This window comes from Herpailurus yagouaroundi, unplaced genomic scaffold, assembly GCF_014898765.1.
Source record: "Herpailurus yagouaroundi ecotype Mexico unplaced genomic scaffold, PumYag 196, whole genome shotgun sequence".
NCBI classification, from domain to species: domain Eukaryota; kingdom Metazoa; phylum Chordata; class Mammalia; order Carnivora; family Felidae; genus Herpailurus; species Herpailurus yagouaroundi.
In genome coordinates, this window is record NW_024412427.1 from 29172247 (window position 1) to 29184341 (window position 12095).

Consider the following 12095-nt stretch of genomic DNA (forward strand, 5'->3'; position numbering starts at 1 on the left):
GTACATTTCATAATGTATATGATGTACTGGTGTGTTTAAATATATGTATATATTCCAGGGGGAAGAATTTCCTTTGCCCTTCAAGGTCCTTCTAGCTGGACTAAGAATCAAACTGATGCGAGACAGATCAGCAGACAAAAATAAAATGTAATAGTGTACTATGGGGAATCCTCACAGACAGGGAAATTCCGAAGATAGGCAACATGATGCTGGTATGAGTTAAGGAGAGGGGGAGGGGTCTGAGGATAAAAAGGGAAGGAAGACCATTAGCAGAAGGGTGAGGGGAGGTGTTTGAAAAACAAAGGTTGCCCTTCTGCAGTAGGTTTATTCCAGCTACAAGCAGGCAGTTGGGGGGGGGGGGGGCCGGGGGGTAAAGATCTTTTCCCAAAAGGTCCGCTGGGTGTTGATGGTTTTTAACTCAAAATCACGTTTGCCAAAGCAGCCCATCTTGGACCTGCCCTTGGCCCCTATGTATATGTAACACACATTAAGTACAACTCAAAATATTAAGCTCATAGGGTATATACTCCTTTATAGGAGTAAGTTTGTAGTGCAGGATGAGAGTTAACTTTCTCTCCGCGGCATTCAGTGCCCACCCATAACCTGGCCCAATCTCCGTTGCAAGCCTCATTAAAACCTCAGTTCTAACTGGGTTGTCTCCCTCAGCAATCAATCACATCCGATCCTGCATTAATTTCATGCTTTCCCGGCTCACATCAAGGTTTGTCTCCTATAGGAAGCCCTCCCTTTTTTCAGTCCCTCTCTACACTGATTTGACATACAGCATTCTCTGCCTCAATGGTTATCTTGCCACATGTCCAAACTTTGTCCCCCCAACTACACACTAGGCTCTATGACTCTGGACAGACTGGCTAATGACGCCTCTGGGCGTCTCCCCCGTAGGGAAAGGTATACACTACAACAGAATCCTAAACAAATAATTGTTGTGATCAGTTTATTTGCCCCGAGGATATAATGAAACTCATTCTTCACTTTTCCCCAGCATTGCTGACTATGCCCTACAGAAATTGAGGCTTTAGGGTAAAGCATGGAGCTGAGTTGCAGACCTCATTTTCAGTTACGTTCTGCCATTATAAAAAGTCCCTTGGGCCTCAGTTTTCTCATCCAGAAAGTGTGACAATAATGACCAACACGTACAGTTGTGAAGATAAAATAAGGAAAATAGTATAACAAAATGTTAAATAGGTCTTTGTCGTCGCTGTGTTTATGTCCAAAGAACCTTCTGTTCGTAATCTTCAGCCAAACATCGAGATAAGAGGGGTTTATGTGTTCCCAAATTCCTCGAGGATGGAGAACAATTCTAATTGGCAGATTTGAATCCAACAGACTCAACTGATTCTAGACAAAGCGTCCCCTCTGCCACTTTTAAAAACGAAGCCATCAGTCTCCGCTCCCTTATCGTCCCCCTTATATTCCAATGAGAAAAGTTTGGGGGCTCCATTCAATTATACAATATTTGCTGAACAACTGCAAAGTATAAAAAGCATTGGTTTTGTCCCCCACCCCCTCCAACACACTCCAGGTGACCAGCACGCTCGCAATTGCTTCTCCCCAGATCCCAGCCCCTTACTCAGGTAACTGCCCTTCTTTTCTCACCTGCCAATCAATCCCAGCTCTGGCGCAAGGCCTCCTCTGGGGGTGTGGCCAGGTCCTCCCTTTTCTCTCCAGCATCCAATGGGAGCGCCGTTTCAACCGCAGACCCCTCCCCCCATGCCAAACTACAGGGGCTGGTCGATGGGTGGGCAAAAAGAAACCCTGGGAAGGAGAGGAGAGTTACAGCAGGATTTCCTGGATATTCAGACTCTGTTCTGAGCACTTCCCCCACCCCGGTAGGGATAGTGTCCCACAGCTGCATGTTTGGAAAGCACAGTCTTGAAAAAATTGATCCCTGTTTAACCAAAAAGCCCCTGGCCCTGATTGAAGCCGTGTCTCAAAGAGGCTCAGCCTGGAAGCAACCAAGTCTCCTGTCGGCTGCTCAGTTCTGGACAACTGAGCAGGAACCCAGAGGCGTCAGACTGCAGATTCCTTTAAGCCTTTCTCTTTCATTTGCCCTCCCTTGATCTGGAAAGCGTCGGTGACTACACGGATTGGGGCAGAATTCCGTCACCAGAAATAATTGCCTTCTTTGTCCTGTAGCTTCTCTTCATTGAACATGTGGCATTGCCTTCATAAATGCCGGAGATTATGTAGCAACCTGAGACAGTGATCAGGCTGGGCGATCCATGTCATATGCCTTATTGCCAACAAACTCAAGGAAGAGGGAAAAAAAAGAACAGCCACAATCTGTCTCTTGGAACTGCTGCCTCCCCCCTTGCCCAGAGCCAACACACAGCCTCTTCGCGCCTTCCAAGAGCTGGTCTTCCACACTAGCGCTTACAGGATGCTACTTTCAGCCGGGATGCCGCTTGCTGGATGACGTTAATGTAGGGATGGGAATGACATTCGTCTAGCCCTACCTCACATCAGTCACCCGTTAGGCCTCTGAAAATTCATAGTGTCCAGGTCTCAGCAAGTGTCCTGGGATGCATTAGTGATTTCTAAAGGGGAATATAGGGGCGCCTGGGTGGCGCAGTCGGTTAAGCGTCCGACTTCAGCCAGGTCACGATCTCGCGGTCCGGGAGTTCGAGCCCCGCGTCGGGCTCTGGGCTGATGGCTCAGAGCCTGGAGCCTGTTTCCGATTCTGTGTCTCCCTCTCTCTCTGCCCCTCCCCCGTTCATGCTCTGTCTCTCTCTGTCCCCAAAATAAATAAACGTTGAAAAAAAAAAATTTAAAGGGGAATATAGACGGTAAGTTTTCAAAGGAACTAACATTGCCAAAGGAATACAATAAAGAAAACTCTCTGAGAAAGGGATGCACTGAGTTGCCAGGGAAAAGTCAAGAGAAAAGGCAAAGGGTTTCTTCAATGATAGCTTTTCTTGTCATCTTATGGGAAGCTGGAATGTCTGAGGACCAGCTGCAGGGAAATTTATTCCAATTAAGCAAGTATTTTGAGCATGTTGATGCTTGTATCCACGAGCAAAACTCTGGAATGGTGGTTTACTTTTCTGCTTATAACACTTAGCTTTAGTTCGAGGTCCATAGGTGCTCGATAAGTAAGTAAATGGTTGATTCATAAGAACCCCATCACTTGGTACTCAAGAGAACCCCAGAGAAACTGAGATTCGAAGAGATTAAGTAACTCGCTCGAGGTCACATGGCTAGGAAGTTATGGAATCCACATTTGAATCCAAATCTGTTTAACTGAGCGTGCAGGCTCTTTTCCCAGGCCACCAGAGAGGGAATGAAACACAAAATCATGTTTGAGAGTACAGACTTGGGGGCGAGATTCCTTGGGTTTGAATTCCGGCTCTACCACTGAATAGCTCTGTGATCTCGGTCGGCGCTGTGACTTAACCTCTTAATGCCTTGGTTTCAGCATATGTAAAATGGGGGCAAGGAAAGTATCTCTTTTAAGTATGAAATGAGTTAACATATGTCAAGTGCCTACAACAGTGCCTGACATATACAGTGAGCACTTGGTTAATCATTTTAGCGACTTTATATGATTTTTGGAGTCAAGGAATCTGTTCCATCCAGAAAAGAACCTGTGGGTTAAGGTGTCAGTTCCCATATCCTGCACCTCTTGAAAACACACATAATGGGGGAGTAAAGTGATTGAAAAATAATCACAATTTTCCTTTGCACTAGAATGACACATCATCTTCACCACAGCCATCGTCATCAGTTTCATCACACCTTCAACTTCATTACCTTTGTCACCTTGTCACCAACTTCCATTTCATAACATGCTTGCTGTGGGGTGCATTTATACTCAGAGACTTCTCTGTTCAACAAAGAAGGGGCCCGTGTCAAAGTCTTCATGCTCGAGTCAGGTCAAGAAGGACAGAGATGCTTATTTCTCAGTCCACGGTGTCTTGTGTGTTTATAGCTGACTCTTCCAGCCAGTGGACAGCCTGACACAATGTAGAACAAATGGGTCACCTTTGCACTCAGGCCCCTATCCTGTCATTAATCATGCAGTAGCCCTCATCTACCTGAATCTCAGTGTCCTCATATGTGAAATGGAAGAAAAAATAAGATAGAATGACATAGAGAGTGTCAAGGCCAGATGACACTAGGTTGGCACAGAATAAACTGATTGCCAGTCCCTTGTCCTGTCTCCACCACATCTTATTTGACACAAGTTAAAATAAAGGATAAGTATAGTCCAAGAGTAATAAAAATAGAATTAATTAAACGCATGAAAGAGAAGAATAACCAAACAACTGGGAGCTAAGATAGTTCCTGTAATTAGGCATCGTATATACCTCCGAGCCTCCTGGAAGCCAGGGCAAAAACTGAAACTGGTGAATGTCCAAAAAAGAAAGAAGTATACCAGTGCTTCAAAAGAAATAAAGTCTTGGGGCACCTGGGTGGCCCAGTTGGTTAAGCATCTGACTCTGGATTTCAGCTCAGGTCATGATCTTACAGTTCCTGAGTTCGAGCCCTGTGTGGGCCCACACTGACTGCATGGGGCCTGCTTGGGATTCTCTGTCCCCCTCTCTCTCTCTGCTCCTCCCTCCCCCCATCTAATAAACATTAAAAAAAAAAAAAAGAAACAAAGTCTGAACAGCAACAATAATCATGAATTTCTCATGTGAAACCTTATAAGGGTAACATGAGTTGACATGATAGGTCTCCTGACATCAATTTCATTAAAAAAAAAAATTGTTGACTGGGCTTTTACATGGATTTTTTAATAAGGAATTTACATTTAAAAAATCCAGAGGTTAACATCAAAATCCATTTCAGTTCAAACGATTTTGGAGGGGACTGAGCTGATGTGGTCTAAGAATGATGCCTGACAGCAGTCAAATATAGCACAAGAGCAGAATCAGGAAAGCATCATCACTCTGAGTGCTATGGAATAAGGACTTGGACTTCACATAACTGTGGGGTTGCTGGGGAAGAAAGGGCCCAAAGAACAGATTGGAAGATCAGGGGGAAATCATCAACCTGGTTGTTTGGAGCACTGCCCCACGTGGGTGTGTCAGAGTTTTTCCGGGGAATTTGGAAGCCAAGCATATCCTGCAACAGTAGTCGGGGCTGGTGGAGAAGTCTAGGGAAAGCTGTTGCTCATCAGTCTACTGACTTTGTGAGTTTGTAGCCCAGAGTCTGCCAGTAATCCTGAGATTGCTTTTGGTCAACAGGGCTGGGGGGGCCAGCAAAAAAAGCTGCACTTAGAATCAGGGGGTAGGGGGAGGTGCGGGAGAGACAAACCAGACCCCATCTCTGCATCTGTTTCTCACCGCATCTGACTTTCAGAGCATACCGGCTGTGGCTTCATTTCACCCCTCTGAATCTCTCACAGAGTTCTCTTTTGGCCAACTCCAATCTGGAAACCGGCAGAGGAAATTCTGGGAAATGCCATACCAGTGTAGCCAAGAGGTCCCTGAGCAAAAATCACAGAGGTCCATTCCAAAGATTAAAAAGTTGTGCTCTATGAAGTACCTGGCCCTGTGCCTGAGACACAGGAGATCTTCCAAAAGTTGGTTCCTTTCAATACCTGGCTCCTGGCTACGGGCCCCAGAATGACAGATCCAGGGCTTATGATTCAAAATCCCATGTCTTCCCAATCCAACTCAGTGCTCTGTCCGTTTGTCAGATGCCAGAATCTATACTTCCGGAGACCACCTTGATTTCAAACACAGTGGAGACATAGCTTATGCTAATGCCAGGAATTAAGAAGAAAGTAATATGAGGTTGAAATCGCTGTTAGTTGCTCTTCATTTGGTTCAGCACTAGGAAAAAATGTTGGCTGAACTTTAGAAATCATAGATATTTTTAAACTCTGGGATTACACCCAGTGCTATCTGAACTCATACAGGAGCTGACACAGGCTGAGAAAACAGCAGATTGAACTTCCTTGGTTCACAGTCCTTCTGGGACACAAGTGTGTTAAGTGGTACAGAGAATGGAATTGTCTACAGTGTGTTTTTCTCTTTAATTTATTTCATGCATAACCTTGAATTTAGGTAAGTTAGAAATGTGTGTCATGTGATCTTCTGTCGCAAAATAAGGTTGTTAGCACAATATAAAATAACTTTTTTGCTCCTTGCCGCCACAAAAGGTCAGTGTATTGATTAAGATTCAGTTTGGCTATAATAGAAAACTCGATATAACTGTGGTTTCAGAAGTCCAGGTTCAGTGCTGGTATATTGTTCCATAGTATCAAGAACCTAGGCTCCTCCTATCTTTGTGCTCTGCTATGCATTAGCTATGTTCCCAACATTACCTCATGCTCCAGGATAACTGTTACAGCTCCATCTATCACATCTGCATTCCAACCAGCAAAGAGAAGAAGAGGAAGAAGATGAAGGAAGAGGAGGAGGAGAAGGAGGAGGAGGAGGAGGAAGAGGAGGAGGAGAAAGAGGAGGAAGATTAGAAGAAAGGGGAGGAGGAAGAGGAAGTGATGAAGAAGAAGGAGAAAGAGACCCCGCAAAAAGGAAAAATAGGCTAAGGGTGCATTCCTCCTTTCTAATAAAGATTTTTTTTTGGAATCTACTCACCTTTCTGCTTATGTCACAATGGTCAGCAGTTATATCATTTATTCTCAGATACAATTATCTCCTCCTTGTTTTCAGATAAAATTCCAGGATATGGCAGAGAAGCCCCAAATAACTGCTTGCTTTAACCAAAACGTCCAGGCTACATTGAATCTAATCACCGTCGAGAACCAGACTGGATCTAGCTGAGTCTGAAAATATGCTAGGATTAAGAGTGACTAAAACAAAAGCATCCAGTGGGGCTGAAAGACTGGTCTATTTAACAGTGTAATAACTATGCTTATAATAATATAATGTTTTTGCTGAGGATTTACTCTATACAAAGTACTGCGTATATTTTGCCTTTTAAAAAATTCTCGCAATCCTAGAGCATTTCACAAAAGAACAGATGGAGGCTCATTAAGTTTAAAATCTTGTCACAGCTTACAAGTACCCATGCAGGTCTTGAACTCTGACCTATCTAACTCTATTGCATCATCCTTCATTTTCCTGGTCTTTCCCCCACTGTTTAGGAAAGCCCCCAGCACTGCAAAGTGCTTAGCATGAAAGACAGACAAGTTTCAAGGTGTTAGAGCTGTGTTAGCAACTTGGCCAACTAGATTAGTCAAGACTGACTATTGCAAGGGATGTACCTCTAATGTGCAAGGTGGGCATTAACTCTATTCCTCAGGTTGTCTCAGGATCCAAGGTTGATGCTCTGCCTCCAGCCAGCACAGCATTAATGTGATAGCTCTCAGCTACTGTAGGTAATATCGCCCTCTCCCTTCCTCACCCTGCCGGGGCTGTGTAATAATAAAATAAGTAACTCTACATGCTTGATTGGAGCCACCAAGTATATTGCCCTTGACGTGTTGGTTCTCAGATTCATCTCAATATGCCTGGGAAGCTAAACACTTGAAGTTCTCCTTATTCAAGGTCACATTAGCCCAACCCATGAATGTACATACCCACTGACATATCCATTTGAAGACATCCTCAATGTATTATTCCTGACTCTGCTGCATAATTAAGACCTTTGCTTTATGGTACATACATCACACTCTGATGAGAAGGTGGGATTTTGTTTTAATTGTGAAAGGATAGCCTCTTATTTTGCTGATGGGGTCAAAGTAATAATGATCTGGTCTGAAGCAGGGCAGGAAAGAAGTATGGTAGTCTTTGTTTTGCATCCTCTGTAGCACTGTTGTCCAAAAATTATGACTCAAAGCATCAAAATAGACCCTCCACAAAGACCCCAGGAACTCCTAAAGACAGGCCACTAGTTTCAAAAGAAATTTATCATCTGTATTTTACTTTATTTTGTACCTAAAGTACAGAAACTTCTAATGAGCCAAATTTCTAAGAGAAGGATGAGCTGTTAGCTAAAAGCGCCCTGCATATTAAGTCTAAAGCCTGTGTGCCATGTGCTCTGAACCTATTTTTGCTTTAAAATATCTGCTAAGTATCCAAGGATGTACACACCACAAGTTTGTTCCTTTTCTCCTCTCCTGGCATAAACAAACTGACAGAGATGGAATAATTCCGTATCTGCTTCTCAGTGGTTTTTCTTTGTAACGTTTCACTGGACTGTCCCAGTGAGTATTTGGGCAGCTTTGAGTAGTCTAGTTATTTTTGTACCTTCTGAAGGAAGAATCCGTGATTCCATTGCTGTATGCTCAATTTATCAGTGGTCATTAAAATCAACATAACAGGGAAAGCGTTTTTACTTTCTATTACTTACCTGCTGTCTACAGAGGCTGCCCCCTGCTAAGTCCACAAGCAAAGGTGTTCTGAAGTACCTTCGTGGGTTTGGATGTGCACGTTTGGGAGAGGAAATTCATTGAGGTCTTGAGTTCCATATCTGAGTTAATACAATGTGAAAAGCTGCCAGCGGGTACCAGGAGTCCAGCATTAAAGGCAATTATGAGGAAGTAGCCTCCAGAAAATTTCAGATACCTTGAGGATGATTAGGATCTCCCCCAGGCTCTCCCATTGGGGTCTGGAATGATTCTATTTGGTCCCAATGGCTGGGTTGCCATTTATTGATGTATTTTTTACATTCCTGTGTGCTTATTTAAAATCCAAGATAACCTTGTGAACAAGATAGCTCATGTACTATTTGGGGGTGGGGCGGGGGGGAGGTTCTGAATTCCAAAACGTCGCACAAAATGTCCTGATAGACTGGGAACCTGTATCCTGAGGTCCTTTAATGTCGTTGCCATCACCCCTAGAGACTTTTCCAAAATTAGAGAATAAAAGGCAAGAGATCGAGCACACGGTGGCTTTCAAGTGATTGCATTTCCAAGCACTGATGGTTGGAAGTTGGATTGTAAGTGTGTACTGTGCTTTTTGAGAACTTGGTCACCCAAGTGGGAAGACACTTTCTCCTTCTGTTTGGTGGTCTCCTCGGGTTAATTTTCTCTTCGTTGTTGTAATTGGTTCCAGGTTCCTCTCTCCATCTTTACACCAGTTCATTCTAATCCAAGGAGCAGTTTTCAGAAGTCACTACAATGCCCCCATCAATTTTAAATTCTTTGTTTTAAACTTAAGATCTTTAACAGCAGGACTGCAAAACTTCTCAAAACTGTCAGATGGAGAAACTTTCCTCATTGATTGTACATTCAATATTTTCCCAAGATACTACCTTTTTTTTTCTTTAAGAATGATCAGATTGGGGGCCCCTGGGTGGCCCACTCGGTTGAGCATCCGACTCTTGATTTCCACCCGGGTCGTAATTGCAGGGTTGTGAGATCAAGCCCCGCATCAGGCTCCGTGCTGTGTGTGGAACCTGCTTGGGATTCTCCCCTCACCCCCACCCCCACCCCCACCTCTCTCCCCTGCAATCTCTCTCTCTCAAATTGAAAGAAAGAAAGAAAAAAGAATGATCAGATTGAAGAGGCTCTTTTAAAAAGGACTTGTTTATTTCCATTGGTTAGTGTTGTTAGAAGTAACAACAGTATAGTAGAGTAGAACCTTAGGTTTATTTTTCTCCCAGTATATCGAGAAATCATTGACACAAATCACAGTATAAATTTAAGGTATATAGCATGCTGGCTTGATTTGCATATATTGTGAAATGATCACCACAATAGGTTCAGCTAACATCGATCTTCTGGTGTGGAAAGAGTAGAAAGAAGAGAAAGGAAAAAAGGAAAAAAAAGCTCCATGTGATTAAGAACTCTTAGGAAGTACTCTTTTAACAGCTTTTCTATGTACCATAGAGCAGGGTTAACTGCAGTCACACTGTGGCACACTATATCCCTCGTACTTATTTAACTTGTAACTGGAAGTTTGTACTTTGGGGCTACCTTCCTTCCTCCAGTTCCCCTTCCTCCCACCCTCTGCTTCTGGAAACCACAAGGGCTTTTTTTTTTTTTTTTTTTTTTTTTTTTAAGATTCCACATATAAGCGAAATCATACAGTATTTGCTTTTGCCTTTCTCTTTCTCTGTCTCATTTCACTTAACATAATGCCCATCCGTATTGTTGCGAATGGCATGATTTCCTCTACTGTTTATGGCTGAATTATATATATATAAAATCTCACAACTTCTTTATTCATTCATCCATTGCTGGACATTTAGATTGTTTCCATGTCTTGCCTACTGTAAATAATGCTACTATAAACATGGGGATGCAGATAGTTTTGCAAGTTTGTGTCCTCATTTCCTTTGGATATGTTTCCAAGGTGGAATTACCCCTAGACTTAAATGTGGTCTCTTCCCCAAACACGAAAATACGCTTTGTTGTGTAAGCTAATGTATTCCCATCCTTCCCTTTAACAGTTTTTTAGAAATCATTCTTGGACATAGCATTACATAGAGTACTCATTTTTCAGCTGAGGACAAAATATTGGAAGAAATAGAAGAAACTTGGTTCTATATTTACGTGCAAGCATTTGGAGTATTTCCACCCTGTGGTCTTAAGATTATTTCCAACCTGGCCTCCTGTTTTGAAACTGCTTCTCAAAGTTGTCACATTCGCACCTGCGTTCATGGTAAATTGTTTTAGCATGGTAATATACTTAGATCAATTGCCAGTGGCAGTAACGCGAGCATCAATCATGTACAAATGTGTAATAACTTGGAGACAAATGACATTACCCCCCTTCTTCTTTTAGCCTGGTACAGTTTGCTCTTCTGCAGGATGCCTTTAGTACAAAGTAATTTCCAGGGAAGTCTGAAGGCACATCAGTTAAGCATTAAGAATTCTTTCAGTTCACCTGATCCTCAGAGGGAGAGGAGAAATATGCAACAGCTTGGGCTTGGCCAGCACCACGGAAAGAGCCACAATGTGGATGCTACAGAAGGCTCTGAATCCTGTCACCCAGCAGGGTCCTGTAACCTTCATCTGACCTCCTTAGGGCCTCCCCCCACCCCACATACTTTTTTTTTTTTTTCTGAGCTCTCTCTCTCTCTCTCTCTCTTCCACTTTCCAGCCCCTGGATATTAGAATTTCCTGGTTGTTCACAATTTAAATTCTGGTTTTTTGGTCCTGGGAAATTGTCCCCCCAAATCCTGATTTTCCCATTTTATTCATGCCTCCTAACATAGTTTTTCTCAGTATTCTTCCCCTTTACCCCATATATGTCACATTTTTGTTCTTATTTGTTAGTTTGTTTTTGCTTTGACTACTGTTTTCACCCAGTTGGCCTCCCAGAAGGCTGCGATTTGTTTTGATTCTATTAATCACAAGTGCTGTCTTTAAATATGTAGTAAGTTGAAGGTACATGTATTCTATGTCTTGAAAATATATAACATGTGTTATATGTCACACAGGGAAGATGTCAGTCATCTGTTATGGGGCCATTTGCAAATGCATGGGAAGATCAAGCAAATTCAGCAAAGTATAGTCAAGCCCTTGGGGCTAGCAACATCCTGGAGACATTATCTCCTTCAGCTTGAAGAGATGAGAGAAGGTGGTAGTCAGTAGAATCTGGAGAATGGGTTGTATGGAGAGGTCTCATTAGGAGAAATTGCTGCATCCAGGAAAAGGACGAAGTCAACACATGGTGACCCAACAGGGAAAAGCCTGGAAAAGAAAAGCCTTGAGTTGATTCTCCTATTGTACTCTGATTTTTTTTTTTAACAGTTCTTCCTGTTAGCTGAACCCAATGGGAAACCATAACACAATGAATCTCATTGATGTGGTACATAAAAGTCAATCTCTTGGGGCACAGCACACAGTGGAGAAGGGTGGAGAGGAGATCTGAAGAGGAAAATGCAAATAACCAGACAGATATAATAGGCACAGTTGAGATCTACATCATAAAATATAACAATGAAAATTACAAAGATATTGTAAACTCGGATAATATTGTAGAACTCGATTTATCCATATTCACCACCTGGTACTTACAACAAGTAGCTGACCCTCAGGGGTCTGTTGGTCAGGTATTTTATTCTCTCTTGAGTGTCAAAGCCAATTATTCTTCATGGGATTCCTCACTCAGTATCACTTACCACTCAATTAATTAGGCAAACATGAGTAGGTAATTCACAATTGTCTAGCACTCTAGCCTGTGTTTGAAACGACTTCAGGCCAGTGTATT